Here is a 20,348-nt window from a genome sequence, read left to right as displayed (position 1 = left end):
ACACCCGCTTTAAGGACACTGACTGCTATTAGCTTACACTGGAAAACTTTTTTCTTTGTAAATGCACGCTATAGAGACACCAGATATGAGTGGCAACTGTCAAAGTACACTGGCAGGGGTCTGCAGAGCACACGCTGAAGGCCTGACACACCCGCTTTAAGGACACTGACTGCTATTAGCTTACACCGGAAAACTTTTTTTCTTTGTAAAAGCATGCTACAGAGACACCAGATATGAGTGGCAACTGTCAAAGTACACTGGCAGGGGTCTGGAGGGCACACGCTGAAGGCCTGACACACCCACTTTAAGGACACTGACTGCTATTAGCTTACACTGGAAAACTTTTTTTCTTTGTAAAAGCACGCTACAGAGACACCAGATATGAGTGGCAACTGTCAAAATACACTGGCAGGGGTCTGCAGGGCACACGCTAAAGGCCTGACACACACGCTTTAAGGACACTGACTGCTATTAGCTTACACTGGATAACTTTTTTTCTTTGTAAAAGCACGCTATAGAGACACCAGATATGAGTGGCAACTGTCAAAGTACACTGGCAGGGGTCTGCAGGGCACACGCTGAAGGCCTGACACACCCGCTTTAAGGACACTGACTGCTATTAGCTTACAATGGAAAACTTTTTTTCTTAGTAAAAGCACGCTATAGAGACACCAGATATGAGTGGAAACTGTCAAAGTACACTGGCAGGGGTCTGCAGAGCACACGCTGAATGCCTGACACACCCGCTTTAAGGACACTGACTGCTATAAGCTTACACTGGAAAACTTTTTTCTTTGTAAAAGCACGCTACAGAGACACCAGATATGAGTGGCAACTGTCAAAGTACACTGGCAGGGGTCTGCAGGGCACACGCTAAAGGCTTGACACACACGCTTTAAGGACACTGACTGCTATTAGCTTACACTGGAAAACTTTTTTTCTTTGTAAAAGCACGCTATAGAGACACCAGATATGAGTGACAACTGTCAAAGTACACTGGCAGGGGTCTGCAGGGCACACGCTGAAGGCCTGACACACCCGCTTTAAGGACACTGACTGCAATTAGCTTACACTGGAAAACTTTTTTTCTTTGTAAAAGCACGCTATAGAGACACCAGATATGAGTGGCAACTGTCAAAGTAAACTGGCAGGGGTCTGCAGGGCACACGCTGAAGGCCTGACACACCCGCTTTAAGGACACTGACTGCTATTAGCTTACACTGGAAAACTTTTTTCTCTGTAAAAGCACGCTACAGAGACATCAGATATGAGTGGCAACTGTCAAAGTACACTGGCAGGGGTCTGCAGGGCACACGCTGAAGGCCTGACACACCCGCTTTAAGGACACTGACTGCAATTAGCTTACACTGGAAAACATTTTTTCTTTGTAAAAGCACGCTATAGAGACACCAGATATGAGTGGCAACTGTCAAAGTACACTGGCAGGGGTCTGCAGGGCACACGCTGAAGGCCTGACACACCCGCTTTAAGGACACTGACTGCTATTAGCTTACACTGGAAAACTTTTTTCTTTGTAAACGCACGCTATAGAGACACCAGATATGAGTGGCAACTGTCAAAGTACACTGGCAGGGGTCTGCAGGGCACACGCTGAAGGCCTGACACACACGCTTTAAGGACACTGACCTCTATCAGCTTACACTGGAAAACTTTTTTCTTTGTAAAAGCACGCTATAGAGACACCAGATATGAGTGGCAACTATCAAAGTACACTGGCAGGGGTCTGCAGGGCACACGCTTTTTCTTTGTAAAAGCACGCTACAGAGACACCAGATATGAGTGGCAACTGTCAAAGTACACTGGCAGGGGTCTGCAGGGCACACGCTGAAGGCCTGACACACCCGCTTTAAGGACACTGACTGCTATAAGCTTGCACTGGAAAACTTTTTTTCTTTGTAAAAGCACGCTACAGAGACGCCAGATATGAGTGGCAACTGTCAAAGTACACTGGCAGGGGTCTGCAGGGCACACGCTGAAGGCCTGACACACCCGCTTTAAGGACACTGACTGCTATTAGCTTACACTGGAAAACTTTTTTCTTTGTAAAAGCACGCTATAGAGACACCAGATATGAGTGGCAACTGTCAAAGTACACTGGCAGGGGTCTGCAGGGCACACGCTGAAGGCCTGACACACCCGCTTTAAGGACACTGACCTCTATTAGCTTACACTGGAAAACTTTTTTTCTTTGTAAAAGCACGCTATAGAGACACCAGATATGAGTGGCAACTGTCAAAGTAAACTTGCAGGGGTCTGCAGGGCACACGCTGAAGGCCTCACACACCCGCTTTAAGGACACTGACTGCTATTAGCTTACACTGGATAACTTTTTTTCTTTGTAAAAGCACGCTATAGAGACACCAGATATGAGTGGCAACTGTCAAAGTAAACTGGCAGGGGTCTGCAGGGCACACGCTGAAGGCCTGACACACCCGCTTTAAGGACACTGACCTCTATTAGCTTACACTGGAAAACTTTTTTTCTTTGTAAAAGCACACTATAGAGACACCAGATATGAGTGGCAACTGTCAAAGTAAACTTGCAGGGGTGTGCAGGGCACACGCTGAAGGCCTCACACACCCGTTTTAAGGACACTGACTGCTATTAGCTTACACTGGATAACTTTTTTTCTTTGTAAAAGCACGCTATAGAGACACCAGATATGAGTGGCAACTGTCAAAGTACACTGGCAGGGGTCTGCAGGGCACACGCTGAAGGCCTGACACACCCGCTTTAAGGACACTGACTGCTATTAGCTTACACTGGAAAACTTTTTTCTTTGTAAACGCACGCTATAGAGACACCAGATATGAGTGGCAACTGTCAAAGTACACTGGCAGGGGTCTGCAGAGCACACGCTGAAGGCCTGACACACCCGCTTTAAGGACACTGACTGCTATTAGCTTACACCGGAAAACTTTTTTTCTTTGTAAAAGCATGCTAGAGAGACACCAGATATGAGTGGCAACTGTCAAAGTACACTGGCAGGGGTCTGCAGGGCACACGCTGAAGGCCTGACACACCCACTTTAAGGACACTGACTGCTATTAGCTTACACTGGAAAACTTTTTTTCTTTGTAAAAGCACGCTACAGAGACACCAGATATGAGATGCAACTGTCAAAATACACTGGCAGGGGTCTGCAGGGCACACGCTAAAGGCCTGACACACACGCTTTAAGGACACTGACTGCTATTAGCTTACACTGGATAACTTTTTTTCTTTGTAAAAGCACGCTATAGAGACACCAGATATGAGTGGCAACTGTCAAAGTACACTGGCAGGGGTCTGCAGGGCACACGCTGAAGGCCTGACACACCCGCTTTAAGGACACTGACTGCTATTAGCTTACAATGGAAAACTTTTTTTCTTTGTAAAAGCACGCTATAGAGACACCAGATATGAGTGGAAACTGTCAAAGTACACTGGCAGGGGTCTGCAGAGCACACGCTGAATGCCTGACACACCCGCTTTAAGGACACTGACTGCTATAAGCTTACACTGGAAAACTTTTTTCTTTGTAAAAGCACGCTACAGAGACACCAGATATGAGTGGCAACTGTCAAAGTACACTGGCAGGGGTCTGCAGGGCACACGCTGAAGGCCTGACACACCCGCTTTAAGGACACTGACTGCTATTAGCTTACACTGGAAAACTTTTTTTCTTTGTAAAAGCACGCTATAGAGACACCAGATATGAGTGACAACTGTCAAAGTACACTGGCAGGGGTCTGCAGGGCACACGCTGAAGGCCTGACACACCCGCTTTAAGGACACTGACTGCAATTAGCTTACACTGGAAAACTTTTTTTCTTTGTAAAAGCACGCTATAGAGACACCAGATATGAGTGGCAACTGTCAAAGTATACTGGCAGGGGTCTGCAGGGCACACGCTGAAGGCCTGACACACCCGCTTCAAGGACACTGACTGCTAATAGCTTACACTGGAAAACTTTTTTCTTTGTAAAAGCACACTATAGAGACACCAGATATGAGTGGCAACTGTCAAAGTACACTGGCAGGGGTCTGCAGAGCACATGCTGAAGGCCTGACACACCTGCTTTAAGGACACTGACTGCTATTAGCTTACACTGGAAAACTTTTTTTCTTTGTAAAAGCACGCTATAGAGACACCAGATATGAGTGGCAACTGTCAAAGTACACTGGCAGGGGTCTGCAGGGCACACGCTGAAGGCCTGACACACCCGCTTTAAGGACACTGACTGCTATTAGCTTACACTGGAAAACATTTTTTCTTTGTAAAAGCATGCTATAGAGACACCAGATATGAGTGGCAACTGTCAAAGTACACTGGCAGGGGTCTGCAGGGCACACGCTGAAGGCCTGACACACACGCTTTAAGGACACTGACCTCTATCAGCTTACACTGGAAAACTTTTTTCTTTGTAAAAGCACGCTATAGAGACAACAGATATGAGTGTCAACTATCAAAGTACACTGGCAGGGGTCTGCAGGGCACACGCTTTTTCTTTGTAAAAGCACGCTACAGAGACACCAGATATGAGTGGCAACTGTCAAAGTACACTGGCAGGGGTTTGCAGGGCACACGCTGAAGGCCTGATACACCCGCTTTAAGGACACTGACTGCTATTAGCTTACACTGGAAAACTTTTTTCTTTGTAAAAGCACGCTATAGAGACACCAGATATGAGTGGCAACTGTCAAAGTACACTGGCAGGGGTCTGCAGGGCACACGCTGAAGGCCTGACACACCCGCTTTAAGGACACTGACTGCTATTAGCTTACACTGGATAACTTTTTTCTTTGTAAAAGCACGCTATAGAGACACCAGATATGAGTGGCAACTGTCAAAGTAAACTGGCAGGGGTCTGCAGGGCACACGCTGAAGGCCTGACACACCCGCTTTAAGGACACTGACCTCTATTAGCTTACACTGGAAAACTTTTTTTCTTTGTAAAAGCACGCTATAGAGACACCAGATATGAGTGGCAACTGTCAAAGTACACTGGCAGGGGTCTGCAGGGCACACGCTGAAGGCCTGACACACCCGCTTTAAGGACACTGACTGCTATTAGCTTACACTGGAAAACTTTTTTCTTTGTAAACGCACGCTATAGAGACACCAGATATGAGTGGCAACTGTCAAAGTACACTGGCAGGGGTCTGCAGGGCACACGCTGAAGGCCTGACACACCCACTTTAAGGACACTGACTGCTATTAGCTTACACCGGAAAACTTTTTTCTTTGTAAAAGCATGCTACAGAGACACCAGATATGAGTGGCAACTGTCAAAGTACACTGGCAGGGGTCTGCAGGGCACACGCTGAAGGCCTGACACACCCACTTTAAGGACACTGACTGCTATTAGCTTACACTGGAAAACTTTTTTTCTTTGTAAAAGCACGCTACAGAGACACCAGATATGAGTGGCAACTGTCAAAATACACTGGCAGGGGTCTGCAGGGCACACGCTAAAGGCCTGACACACACGCTTTAAGGACACTGACTGCTATTAGCTTACAATGGAAAACTTTTTTTCTTTGTAAAAGCACGCTATAGAGACACCACATATGAGTGGCAACTGTCAAAGTACACTGGCAGGGGTCTGCAGGGCACACGCTAAAGGATTGACACACACGCTTTAAGGACACTGACTGCTATTAGCTTACACTGGAAAACTTTTTTTCTTTGTAAAAGCACGCTTCTGAGACATCAGATATGAGTGGCAACTGTCAAAGTACACTGGCAGGGGTCTGCAGGGCACGCGCTGAAGGCCTGACACACCCGCTTTAAGGACACTGACTGCTATTAGCTTACACTGGAAAACTTTTTTTCTTTGTAAAAGCACGCTATAGAGACACCAGATATGAGTGACAACTGTCAAAGTACACTGGCAGGGGTCTGCAGGGCACACGCTGAAGGCCTGACACACCCGCTTTAAGGACACTGACTGCAATTAGCTTACACTGGAAAACTTTTTTTCTTTGTAAAAGCACGCTATAGAGACACCAGATATGAGTGGCAACTGTCAAAGTAAACTGGCAGGGGTCTGCAGGGCACACGCTGAAGGCCTGACACACCCGCTTTAAGGACACTGACTGCTATTAGCTTACACTGGAAAACTTTTTTCTCTGTAAAAGCACGCTACAGAGACATCAGATATGAGTGGCAACTGTCAAAGTACACTGGCAGGGGTCTGCAGGGCACACGCTGAAGGCCTGACACACCCGCTTTAAGGACACTGACTGCAATTAGCTTACACTGGAAAACATTTTTTCTTTGTAAAAGCACGCTATAGAGACACCAGATATGAGTGGCAACTGTCAAAGTACACTGGCAGGGGTCTGCAGGGCACACGCTGAAGGCCTGACACAACCGCTTTAAGGACACTGACTGCTATTAGCTTACACTGGAAAACTTTTTTCTTTGTAAACGCACGCTATAGAGACACCAGATATGAGTGGCAACTGTCAAAGTACACTGGCAGGGGTCTGCAGGGCACACGCTGAAGGCCTGACACACACGCTTTAAGGACACTGACCTCTATCAGCTTACACTGGAAAACTTTTTTCTTTGTAAAAGCACGCTATAGAGACACCAGATATGAGTGGCAACTATCAAAGTACACTGGCAGGGGTCTGCAGGGCACACGCTTTTTCTTTGTAAAAGCACGCTACAGAGACACCAGATATGAGTGGCAACTGTCAAAGTACACTGGCAGGGGTCTGCAGGGCACACGCTGAAGGCCTGACACACCCGCTTTAAGGACACTGACTGCTATAAGCTTGCACTGGAAAACTTTTTTTCTTTGTAAAAGCACGCTACAGAGACGCCAGATATGAGTGGCAACTGTCAAAGTACACTGGCAGGGGTCTGCAGGGCACACGCTGAAGGCCTGACACACCCGCTTTAAGGACACTGACTGCTATTAGCTTACACTGGAAAACTTTTTTCTTTGTAAAAGCACGCTATAGAGACACCAGATATTAGTGGCAACTGTCAAAGTACACTGGCAGGGGTCTGCAGGGCACACGCTGAAGGCCTGACACACCCGCTTTAAGGACACTGACCTCTATTAGCTTACACTGGAAAACTTTTTTTCTTTGTAAAAGCACGCTATAGAGACACCAGATATGAGTGGCAACTGTCAAAGTAAACTTGCAGGGGTCTGCAGGGCACACGCTGAAGGCCTCACACACCCGCTTTAAGGACACTGACTGCTATTAGCTTACACTGGATAACTTTTTTTCTTTGTAAAAGCACGCTATAGAGACACCAGATATGAGTGGCAACTGTCAAAGTAAACTGGCAGGGGTCTGCAGGGCACACGCTGAAGGCCTGACACACCCGCTTTAAGGACACTGACCTCTATTAGCTTACACTGGAAAACTTTTTTTCTTTGTAAAAGCACGCTATAGAGACACCAGATATGAGTGGCAACTGTCAAAGTAAACTTGCAGGGGTGTGCAGGGCACACGCTGAAGGCCTCACACACCCGCTTTAAGGACACTGACTGCTATTAGCTTACACTGGATAACTTTTTTTCTTTGTAAAAGCACGCTATAGAGACACCAGATATGAGTGGCAACTGTCAAAGTACACTGGCAGGGGTCTGCAGGGCACACGCTGAAGGCCTGACACACCCGCTTTAAGGACACTGACTGCTATTAGCTTACACTGGAAAACTTTTTTCTTTGTAAACGCACGCTATAGAGACACCAGATATGAGTGGCAACTGTCAAAGTACACTGGCAGGGGTCTGCAGAGCACACGCTGAAGGCCTGACACACCCGCTTTAAGGACACTGACTGCTATTAGCTTACACCGGAAAACTTTTTTTCTTTGTAAAAGCATGCTACAGAGACACCAGATATGAGTGGCAACTGTCAAAGTACACTGGCAGGGGTCTGCAGGGCACACGCTGAAGGCCTGACACACCCACTTTAAGGACACTGACTGCTATTAGCTTACACTGGAAAACTTTTTTTCTTTGTAAAAGCACGCTACAGAGACACCAGATATGAGTGGCAACTGTCAAAATACACTGGCAGGGGTCTGCAGGGCACACGCTAAAGGCCTGACACACACGCTTTAAGGACACTGACTGCTATTAGCTTACACTGGATAACTTTTTTTCTTTGTAAAAGCACGCTATAGAGACACCAGATATGAGTGGCAACTGTCAAAGTACACTGGCAGGGGTCTGCAGGGCACACGCTGAAGGCCTGACACACCCGCTTTAAGGACACTGACTGCTATTAGCTTACAATGGAAAACTTTTTTTCTTTGTAAAAGCACGCTATAGAGACACCAGATATGAGTGGAAACTGTCAAAGTACACTGGCAGGGGTCTGCAGAGCACACGCTGAATGCCTGACACACCCGCTTTAAGGACACTGACTGCTATAAGCTTACACTGGAAAACTTTTTTCTTTGTAAAAGCACGCTACAGAGACACCAGATATGAGTGGCAACTGTCAAAGTACACTGGCAGGGGTCTGCAGGGCACACGCTGAAGGCCTGACACACCCGCTTTAAGGACACTGACTGCTATTAGCTTACACTGGAAAACTTTTTTTCTTTGTAAAAGCACGCTATAGAGACACCAGATATGAGTGACAACTGTCAAAGTACACTGGCAGGGGTCTGCAGGGCACACGCTGAAGGCCTGACACACCCGCTTTAAGGACACTGACTGCAATTAGCTTACACTGGAAAACTTTTTTTCTTTGTAAAAGCACGCTATAGAGACACCAGATATGAGTGGCAACTGTCAAAGTATACTGGCAGGGGTCTGCAGGGCACACGCTGAAGGCCTGACACACCCGCTTCAAGGACACTGACTGCTAATAGCTTACACTGGAAAACTTTTTTCTTTGTAAAAGCACACTATAGAGACACCAGATATGAGTGGCAACTGTCAAAGTACACTGGCAGGGGTCTGCAGAGCACATGCTGAAGGCCTGACACACCTGCTTTAAGGACACTGACTGCTATTAGCTTACACTGGAAAACTTTTTTTCTTTGTAAAAGCACGCTATAGAGACACCAGATATGAGTGGCAACTGTCAAAGTACACTGGCAGGGGTCTGCAGGGCACACGCTGAAGGCCTGACACACCCGCTTTAAGGACACTGACTGCTATTAGCTTACACTGGAAAACATTTTTTCTTTGTAAAAGCATGCTATAGAGACACCAGATATGAGTGGCAACTGTCAAAGTACACTGGCAGGGGTCTGCAGGGCACACGCTGAAGGCCTGACACACACGCTTTAAGGACACTGACCTCTATCAGCTTACACTGGAAAACTTTTTTCTTTGTAAAAGCACGCTATAGAGACAACAGATATGAGTGGCAACTATCAAAGTACACTGGCAGGGGTCTGCAGGGCACACGCTTTTTCTTTGTAAAAGCACGCTACAGAGACACCAGATATGAGTGGCAACTGTCAAAGTACACTGGCAGGGGTATGCAGGGCACACGCTGAAGGCCTGACACACCCGCTTTAAGGACACTGACTGCAATTAGCTTACACTGGAAAACGTTTTTTTTTTGTAAAAGCACGCTACAGAGACACCAGATATGAGTGGCAACTGTCAAAGTACACTGGCAGGGGTTTGCAGGGCACACGCTGAAGGCCTGATACACCCGCTTTAAGGACACTGACTGCTATTAGCTTACACTGGAAAACTTTTTTCTTTGTAAAAGCACGCTATAGAGACACCAGATATGAGTGGCAACTGTCAAAGTACACTGGCAGGGGTCTGCAGGGCACACGCTGAAGGCCTGACACACCCGCTTTAAGGACACTGACTGCTATTAGCTTACACTGGATAACTTTTTTCTTTGTAAAAGCACGCTATAGAGACACCAGATATGAGTGGCAACTGTCAAAGTAAACTGGCAGGGGTCTGCAGGGCACACGCTGAAGGCCTGACACACCCGCTTTAAGGACACTGACCTCTATTAGCTTACACTGGAAAACTTTTTTTCTTTGTAAAAGCACGCTATAGAGACACCAGATATGAGTGGCAACTGTCAAAGTACACTGGCAGGGGTCTGCAGGGCACACGCTGAAGGCCTGACACACCCGCTTTAAGGACACTGACTGCTATTAGCTTACACTGGAAAACTTTTTTCTTTGTAAACGCACGCTATAGAGACACCAGATATGAGTGGCAACTGTCAAAGTACACTGGCAGGGGTCTGCAGGGCACACGCTGAAGGCCTGACACACCCGCTTTAAGGACACTGACTGCTATTAGCTTACACCGGAAAACTTTTTTCTTTGTAAAAGCATGCTACAGAGACACCAGATATGAGTGGCAACTGTCAAAGTACACTGGCAGGGGTCTGCAGGGCACACGCTGAAGGCCTGACACACCCACTTTAAGGACACTGACTGCTATTAGCTTACACTGGAAAACTTTTTTTCTTTGTAAAAGCACGCTACAGAGACACCAGATATGAGTGGCAACTGTCAAAATACACTGGCAGGGGTCTGCAGGGCACACGCTAAAGGCCTGACACACACGCTTTAAGGACACTGACTGCTATTAGCTTACAATGGAAAACTTTTTTTCTTTGTAAAAGCACGCTATAGAGACACCACATATGAGTGGAAACTGTCAAAGTACACTGGCAGGGGTCTGCAGAGCACACGCTGAATGCCTGACACACCCGCTTTAAGGACACTGACTGCTATAAGCTTACACTGGAAAACTTTTTTCTTTGTAAAAGCACGCTACAGAGACACCAGATATGAGTGGCAACTGTCAAAGTACACTGGCAGGGGTCTGCAGGGCACACGCTAAAGGATTGACACACACGCTTTAAGGACACTGACTGCTATTAGCTTACACTGGAAAACTTTTTTCTTTGTAAAAGCACGCTACAGAGACACCAGATATGAGTGGCAACTGTCAAAGTACACTGGCAGGGGTCTGCAGGGCACACGCTAAAGGATTGACACACACGCTTTAAGGACACTGACTGCTATTAGCTTACACTGGAAAACTTTTTTTCTTTGTAAAAGCACGCTTCTGAGACATCAGATATGAGTGGCAACTGTCAAAGTACACTGGCAGGGGTCTGCAGGGCACGCGCTGAAGGCCTGACACACCCGCTTTAAGGACACTGACTGCTATTAGCTTACACTGGAAAACTTTTTTTCTTTGTAAAAGCACGCTATAGAGACACCAGATATGAGTGACAACTGTCAAAGTACACTGGCAGGGGTCTGCAGGGCACACGCTGAAGGCCTGACACACCCGCTTTAAGGACACTGACTGCAATTAGCTTACACTGGAAAACTTTTTTTCTTTGTAAAAGCACGCTATAGAGACACCAGATATGAGTGGCAACTGTCAAAGTAAACTGGCAGGGGTCTGCAGGGCACACGCTGAAGGCCTGACACACCCGCTTTAAGGACACTGACTGCTATTAGCTTACACTGGAAAACTTTTTTCTCTGTAAAAGCACGCTACAGAGACATCAGATATGAGTGGCAACTGTCAAAGTACACTGGCAGGGGTCTGCAGGGCACACGCTGAAGGCCTGACACACCCGCTTTAAGGACACTGACTGCAATTAGCTTACACTGGAAAACATTTTTTCTTTGTAAAAGCACGCTATAGAGACACCAGATATGAGTGGCAACTGTCAAAGTACACTGGCAGGGGTCTGCAGGGCACACGCTGAAGGCCTGACACAACCGCTTTAAGGACACTGACTGCTATTAGCTTACACTGGAAAACTTTTTTCTTTGTAAACGCACGCTATAGAGACACCAGATATGAGTGGCAACTGTCAAAGTACACTGGCAGGGGTCTGCAGGGCACACGCTGAAGGCCTGACACACACGCTTTAAGGACACTGACCTCTATCAGCTTACACTGGAAAACTTTTTTCTTTGTAAAAGCACGCTATAGAGACACCAGATATGAGTGGCAACTATCAAAGTACACTGGCAGGGGTCTGCAGGGCACACGCTTTTTCTTTGTAAAAGCACGCTACAGAGACACCAGATATGAGTGGCAACTGTCAAAGTACACTGGCAGGGGTCTGCAGGGCACACGCTGAAGGCCTGACACACCCGCTTTAAGGACACTGACTGCTATAAGCTTGCACTGGAAAACTTTTTTTCTTTGTAAAAGCACGCTACAGAGACGCCAGATATGAGTGGCAACTGTCAAAGTACACTGGCAGGGGTCTGCAGGGCACACGCTGAAGGCCTGACACACCCGCTTTAAGGACACTGACTGCTATTAGCTTACACTGGAAAACTTTTTTCTTTGTAAAAGCACGCTATAGAGACACCAGATATTAGTGGCAACTGTCAAAGTACACTGGCAGGGGTCTGCAGGGCACACGCTGAAGGCCTGACACACCCGCTTTAAGGACACTGACCTCTATTAGCTTACACTGGAAAACTTTTTTTCTTTGTAAAAGCACGCTATAGAGACACCAGATATGAGTGGCAACTGTCAAAGTAAACTTGCAGGGGTCTGCAGGGCACACGCTGAAGGCCTCACACACCCGCTTTAAGGACACTGACTGCTATTAGCTTACACTGGATAACTTTTTTTCTTTGTAAAAGCACGCTATAGAGACACCAGATATGAGTGGCAACTGTCAAAGTAAACTGGCAGGGGTCTGCAGGGCACACGCTGAAGGCCTGACACACCCGCTTTAAGGACACTGACCTCTATTAGCTTACACTGGAAAACTTTTTTTCTTTGTAAAAGCACGCTATAGAGACACCAGATATGAGTGGCAACTGTCAAAGTAAACTTGCAGGGGTGTGCAGGGCACACGCTGAAGGCCTCACACACCCGCTTTAAGGACACTGACTGCTATTAGCTTACACTGGATAACTTTTTTTCTTTGTAAAAGCACGCTATAGAGACACCAGATATGAGTGGCAACTGTCAAAGTACACTGGCAGGGGTCTGCAGGGCACACGCTGAAGGCCTGACACACCCGCTTTAAGGACACTGACTGCTATTAGCTTACACTGGAAAACTTTTTTCTTTGTAAACGCACGCTATAGAGACACCAGATATGAGTGGCAACTGTCAAAGTACACTGGCAGGGGTCTGCAGAGCACACGCTGAAGGCCTGACACACCCGCTTTAAGGACACTGACTGCTATTAGCTTACACCGGAAAACTTTTTTTCTTTGTAAAAGCATGCTACAGAGACACCAGATATGAGTGGCAACTGTCAAAGTACACTGGCAGGGGTCTGCAGGGCACACGCTGAAGGCCTGACACACCCACTTTAAGGACACTGACTGCTATTAGCTTACACTGGAAAACTTTTTTTCTTTGTAAAAGCACGCTACAGAGACACCAGATATGAGTGGCAACTGTCAAAATACACTGGCAGGGGTCTGCAGGGCACACGCTAAAGGCCTGACACACACGCTTTAAGGACACTGACTGCTATTAGCTTACACTGGATAACTTTTTTTCTTTGTAAAAGCACGCTATAGAGACACCAGATATGAGTGGCAACTGTCAAAGTACACTGGCAGGGGTCTGCAGGGCACACGCTGAAGGCCTGACACACCCGCTTTAAGGACACTGACTGCTATTAGCTTACAATGGAAAACTTTTTTTCTTTGTAAAAGCACGCTATAGAGACACCAGATATGAGTGGAAACTGTCAAAGTACACTGGCAGGGGTCTGCAGAGCACACGCTGAATGCCTGACACACCCGCTTTAAGGACACTGACTGCTATAAGCTTACACTGGAAAACTTTTTTCTTTGTAAAAGCACGCTACAGAGACACCAGATATGAGTGGCAACTGTCAAAGTACACTGGCAGGGGTCTGCAGGGCACACGCTGAAGGCCTGACACACCCGCTTTAAGGACACTGACTGCTATTAGCTTACACTGGAAAACTTTTTTTCTTTGTAAAAGCACGCTATAGAGACACCAGATATGAGTGACAACTGTCAAAGTACACTGGCAGGGGTCTGCAGGGCACACGCTGAAGGCCTGACACACCCGCTTTAAGGACACTGACTGCAATTAGCTTACACTGGAAAACTTTTTTTCTTTGTAAAAGCACGCTATAGAGACACCAGATATGAGTGGCAACTGTCAAAGTATACTGGCAGGGGTCTGCAGGGCACACGCTGAAGGCCTGACACACCCGCTTCAAGGACACTGACTGCTAATAGCTTACACTGGAAAACTTTTTTCTTTGTAAAAGCACACTATAGAGACACCAGATATGAGTGGCAACTGTCAAAGTACACTGGCAGGGGTCTGCAGAGCACATGCTGAAGGCCTGACACACCTGCTTTAAGGACACTGACTGCTATTAGCTTACACTGGAAAACTTTTTTTCTTTGTAAAAGCACGCTATAGAGACACCAGATATGAGTGGCAACTGTCAAAGTACACTGGCAGGGGTCTGCAGGGCACACGCTGAAGGCCTGACACACCCGCTTTAAGGACACTGACTGCTATTAGCTTACACTGGAAAACATTTTTTCTTTGTAAAAGCATGCTATAGAGACACCAGATATGAGTGGCAACTGTCAAAGTACACTGGCAGGGGTCTGCAGGGCACACGCTGAAGGCCTGACACACACGCTTTAAGGACACTGACCTCTATCAGCTTACACTGGAAAACTTTTTTCTTTGTAAAAGCACGCTATAGAGACAACAGATATGAGTGGCAACTATCAAAGTACACTGGCAGGGGTCTGCAGGGCACACGCTTTTTCTTTGTAAAAGCACGCTACAGAGACACCAGATATGAGTGGCAACTGTCAAAGTACACTGGCAGGGGTATGCAGGGCACACGCTGAAGGCCTGACACACCCGCTTTAAGGACACTGACTGCAATTAGCTTACACTGGAAAACGTTTTTTTTTTTGTAAAAGCACGCTACAGAGACACCAGATATGAGTGGCAACTGTCAAAGTACACTGGCAGGGGTTTGCAGGGCACACGCTGAAGGCCTGATACACCCGCTTTAAGGACACTGACTGCTATTAGCTTACACTGGAAAACTTTTTTCTTTGTAAAAGCACGCTATAGAGACACCAGATATGAGTGGCAACTGTCAAAGTACACTGGCAGGGGTCTGCAGGGCACACGCTGAAGGCCTGACACACCCGCTTTAAGGACACTGACTGCTATTAGCTTACACTGGATAACTTTTTTTCTTTGTAAAAGCACGCTATAGAGACACCAGATATGAGTGGCAACTGTCAAAGTAAACTGGCAGGGGTCTGCAGGGCACACGCTGAAGGCCTGACACACCCGCTTTAAGGACACTGACCTCTATTAGCTTACACTGGAAAACTTTTTTTCTTTGTAAAAGCACGCTATAGAGACACCAGATATGAGTGGCAACTGTCAAAGTACACTGGCAGGGGTCTGCAGGGCACACGCTGAAGGCCTGACACACCCGCTTTAAGGACACTGACTGCTATTAGCTTACACTGGAAAACTTTTTTCGTTGTAAACGCACGCTATAGAGACACCAGATATGAGTGGCAACTGTCAAAGTACACTGGCAGGGGTCTGCAGGGCACACGCTGAAGGCCTGACACACCCGCTTTAAGGACACTGACTGCTATTAGCTTACACCGGAAAACTTTTTTCTTTGTAAAAGCATGCTACAGAGACACCAGATATGAGTGGCAACTGTCAAAGTACACTGGCAGGGGTCTGCAGGGCACACGCTGAAGGCCTGACACACCCACTTTAAGGACACTGACTGCTATTAGCTTACACTGGAAAACTTTTTTTCTTTGTAAAAGCACGCTACAGAGACACCAGATATGAGTGGCAACTGTCAAAATACACTGGCAGGGGTCTGCAGGGCACACGCTAAAGGCCTGACACACACGCTTTAAGGACACTGACTGCTATTAGCTTACACTGGATAACTTTTTTTCTTTGTAAAAGCACGCTATAGAGACACCAGATATGAGTGGCAACTGTCAAAGTACACTGGCAGGGGTCTGCAGGGCACACGCTGAAGGCCTGACACACCCGCTTTAAGGACACTGACTGCTATTAGCTTACAATGGAAAACTTTTTTTCTTTGTAAAAGCACGCTATAGAGACACCAGATATGAGTGGAAACTGTCAAAGTACACTGGCAGTGGTCTGCAGAGCACACGCTGAATGCCTGACACACCCGCTTTAAGGACACTGACTGCTATAAGCTTACACTGGAAAACTTTTTTCTTTGTAAAAGCACGCTACAGAGACACCAGATATGAGTGGCAACTGTCAAAGTACACTGGCAGGGGTCTGCAGGGCACACGCTAAAGGATTGACACACACGCTTTAAGGACACTGACTGCTATTAGCTTACACTGGAAAACTTTTTTTCTTTGTAAAAGCACGCTTCTGAGACATCAGATATGAGTGGCAACTGTCAAAGTACACTGGCAGGGGTCTGCAGGGCACACGCTGAAGGCCTGACACACCCGCTTTAAGGACACTGACTGCTATTAGCTTACACTGGAAAACTTTTTTTCTTTGTAAAAGCACGCTATAGAGACACCAGATATGAGTGGCAACTGTCAAAGTACACTGGCAGGGGTCTGCAGGGCACACACTAAAGGCTTGACACACACGCTTTAAGGACACTGACTGCTATTAGCTTACACTGGAAAACTTTTTTTCTTTGTAAAAGCACGCTACTGAGACATCAGATATGAGTGGCAACTGTCAAAGTACACTGGCAGGGGTCTGCAGGGCACGCGCTGAAGGCCTGACACACCCGCTTTAAGGACACTGACTGCTATTAGCTTACACTGGAAAACTTTTTTTCTTTGTAAAAGCACGCTATAGAGACACCAGATATGAGTGACAACTGTCAAAGTACACTGGCAGGGGTCTGCAGGGCACACGCTGAAGGCCTGACACACCCGCTTTAAGGACACTGACTGCAATTAGCTTACACTGGAAAACTTTTTTTCTTTGTAAAAGCACGCTATAGAGACACCAGATATGAGTGGCAACTGTCAAAGTAAACTGGCAGGGGTCTGCAGGGCACACGCTGAAGGCCTGACACACCCGCTTTAAGGACACTGACTGCTATTAGCTTACACTGGAAAACTTTTTTCTCTGTAAAAGCACGCTACAGAGACATCAGATATGAGTGGCAACTGTCAAAGTACACTGGCAGGGGTCTGCAGGGCACACGCTGAAGGCCTGACACACCCGCTTTAAGGACACTGACTGCTATTAGCTTACACTGGAAAACTTTTTTCTTTGTAAACGCACGCTATAGAGACACCAGATATGAGTGGCAACTGTCAAAGTACACTGGCAGGGGTCTGCAGGGCACACGCTGAAGGCCTGACACACACGCTTTAAGGACACTGACCTCTATCAGCTTACACTGGAAAACTTTTTTCTTTGTAAAAGCACGCTATAGAGACACCAGATATGAGTGGCAACTATCAAAGTACACTGGCAGGGGTCTGCAGGGCACACGCTGAAGGCCTGACACACCCGCTTTAAGGACACTGACTGCTATTAGCTTACACTGGAAAACATTTTTTCTTTGTAAAAGCATGCTATAGAGACACCAGATATGAGTGGCAACTGTACACTGGCAGGGGTCTGCAGGGCACACGCTGAAGGCCTGACACACACGCTTTAAGGACACTGACCTCTATCAGCTTACACTGGAAAACTTTTTTCTTTGTAAAAGCACGCTATAGAGACACCAGATATGAGTGGCAACTATCAAAGTACACTGGCAGGGGTCTGCAGGGCACACGCTTTTTCTTTGTAAAAGCACGCTACAGAGACACCAGATATGAGTGGCAACTGTCAAAGTACACTGGCAGGGGTCTGCAGGGCACACGCTGAAGGCCTGACACACCCGCTTTAAGGACACTGACTGCTATTAGCTTGCACTGGAAAACTTTTTTTCTTTGTAAAAGCACGCTACAGAGACGCCAGATATGAGTGGCAACTGTCAAAGTACACTGGCAGGGGTCTGCAGGGCACACGCTGAAGGCCTGAAACACCCACTTTAAGGACACTGACTGCTATTAGCTTACACTGGAAAACTTTTTTCTTTGTAAACGCACGCTATAGAGACACCAGATATGAGTGGCAACTGTCAAAGTACACTGGCAGGGGTCTGCAGAGCACACGCTGAAGGCCTGACACACCCGCTTTAAGGACACTGACTGCTATTAGCTTACACCGGAAAACTTTTTTTCTTTGTAAAAGCACGCTATAGAGACACCAGATATGAGTGGCAACTGTCAAAGTAAACTGGCAGGGGTCTGCAGGGCACACGCTGAAGGCCTGACACACCCGCTTTAAGGACACTGACCTCTATTAGCTTACACTGGAAAACTTTTTTTCTTTGTAAAAGCACGCTATAGAGACACCAGATATGAGTGGCAACTGTCAAAGTACACTGGCAGGGGTCTGCAGGGCACACGCTGAAGGCCTGACACACCCGCTTTAAGGACACTGACTGCTATTAGCTTACACTGGAAAACTTTTTTCTTTGTAAACGCACGCTATAGAGACACCAGATATGAGTGGCAACTGTCAAAGTACACTGGCAGGGGTCTGCAGAGCACACGCTGAAGGCCTGACACACCCGCTTTAAGGACACTGACTGCTATTAGCTTACACCGGAAAACTTTTTTTCTTTGTAAAAGCATGCTACAGAGACACCAGATATGAGTGGCAACTGTCAAAGTACACTGGCAGGGGTCTGCAGGGCACACGCTGAAGGCCTGAAACACCCACTTTAAGGACACTGACTGCTATTAGCTTACACTGGAAAACTTTTTTTCTTTGTAAAAGCACGCTACAGAGACACCAGATATGAGTGGCAACTGTCAAAATACACTGGCAGGGGTCTGCAGGGCACACGCTAAAGGCCTGACACACCCACTTTAAGGACACTGACTGCTATTAGCTTACACTGGAAAACTTTTTTTCTTTGTAAAAGCACGCTACAGAGACACCAGATATGAGTGGCAACTGTCAAAATACACTGGCAGGGGTCTGCAGGGCACACGCTAAAGGCCTGACACACACGCTTTAAGGACACTGACTGCTATTAGCTTACACTGGATAACTTTTTTTCTTTGTAAAAGCACGCTATAGAGACACCAGATATGAGTGGCAACTGTCAAAGTACACTGGCAGGGGTCTGCAGGGCACACGCTGAAGGCCTGACACACCCGCTTTAAGGACACTGACTGCTATTAGCTTACAATGGAAAACTTTTTTTCTTTGTAAAAGCAGGCTATAGAGACACCAGATATGAGTGGAAACTGTCAAAGTACACTGGCAGGGGTCTGCAGAGCACACGCTGAATGCCTGACACACCCGCTTTAAGGACACTGACTGCTATAAGCTTACACTGGAAAACTTTTTTCTTTGTAAAAGCACGCTACAGAGACACCAGATATGAGTGGCAACTGTCAAAGTACACTGGCAGGGGTCTGCAGGGCACACGCTAAAGGCTTGACACACACGCTTTAAGGACACTGACCTCTATCAGCTTACACTGGAAAACTTTTTTCTTTGATAGTTGCCACTCATATCTGGTGTCTCTATAGCGTGCTTTTACAAAGAAAAAGCGTGTGCCCTGCAGACCCCTGCCAGTGTACTTTGATAGTTGCCACTCATATCTGGTGTCTCTATAGCGTGCTTTTACAAAGTACACTGGCAGGGGTCTGCAGGGCACACGCTTTTTCTTTGTAAAAGCACGCTACAGAGACACCAGATATGAGTGGCAACTGTCAAAGTACACTGGCAGGGGTCTGCAGGGCACACGCTGAAGGCCTGACACACCCGCTTTAAGGACACTGACTGCTATTAGCTTGCACTGGAAAACTTTTTTTCTTTGTAAAAGCACGCTACAGAGACGCCAGATATGAGTGGCAACTGTCAAAGTACACTGGCAGGGGTCTGCAGAGCACACGCTGAAGGCCTGACACACCCGCTTTAAGGACACTGACTGCTATTAGCTTACACCGGAAAACTTTTTTTCTTTGTAAAAGCACGCTATAGAGACACCAGATATGAGTGGCAACTGTCAAAGTAAACTGGCAGGGGTCTGCAGGGCACACGCTGAAGGCCTGACACACCCGCTTTAAGGACACTGACCTCTATTAGCTTACACTGGAAAACTTTTTTTCTTTGTAAAAGCACGCTATAGAGACACCAGATATGAGTGGCAACTGTCAAAGTACACTGGCAGGGGTCTGCAGGGCACACGCTGAAGGCCTGACACACCCGCTTTAAGGACACTGACTGCTATTAGCTTACACTGGAAAACTTTTTTCTTTGTAAACGCACGCTATAGAGACACCA

At 46.9% G+C, this 20,348-nt stretch overlaps 1 protein-coding gene across 1 annotated transcript in view; it reads right to left on the bottom strand.

Annotated features, from left to right (window-relative positions):
- Nucleotides 1-20,348, bottom strand: part of PCNX2 (pecanex 2) — a 3,673,975-nt gene that overhangs the window by 1,577,655 nt on the left and 2,075,972 nt on the right. The window lies entirely within an intron of this gene.

This window comes from Pelobates fuscus, chromosome 2, assembly GCF_036172605.1.
Source record: "Pelobates fuscus isolate aPelFus1 chromosome 2, aPelFus1.pri, whole genome shotgun sequence".
Classification (NCBI taxonomy): domain Eukaryota; kingdom Metazoa; phylum Chordata; class Amphibia; order Anura; family Pelobatidae; genus Pelobates; species Pelobates fuscus.
This window is presented reverse-complemented; position numbering and strand designations above follow the sequence as displayed.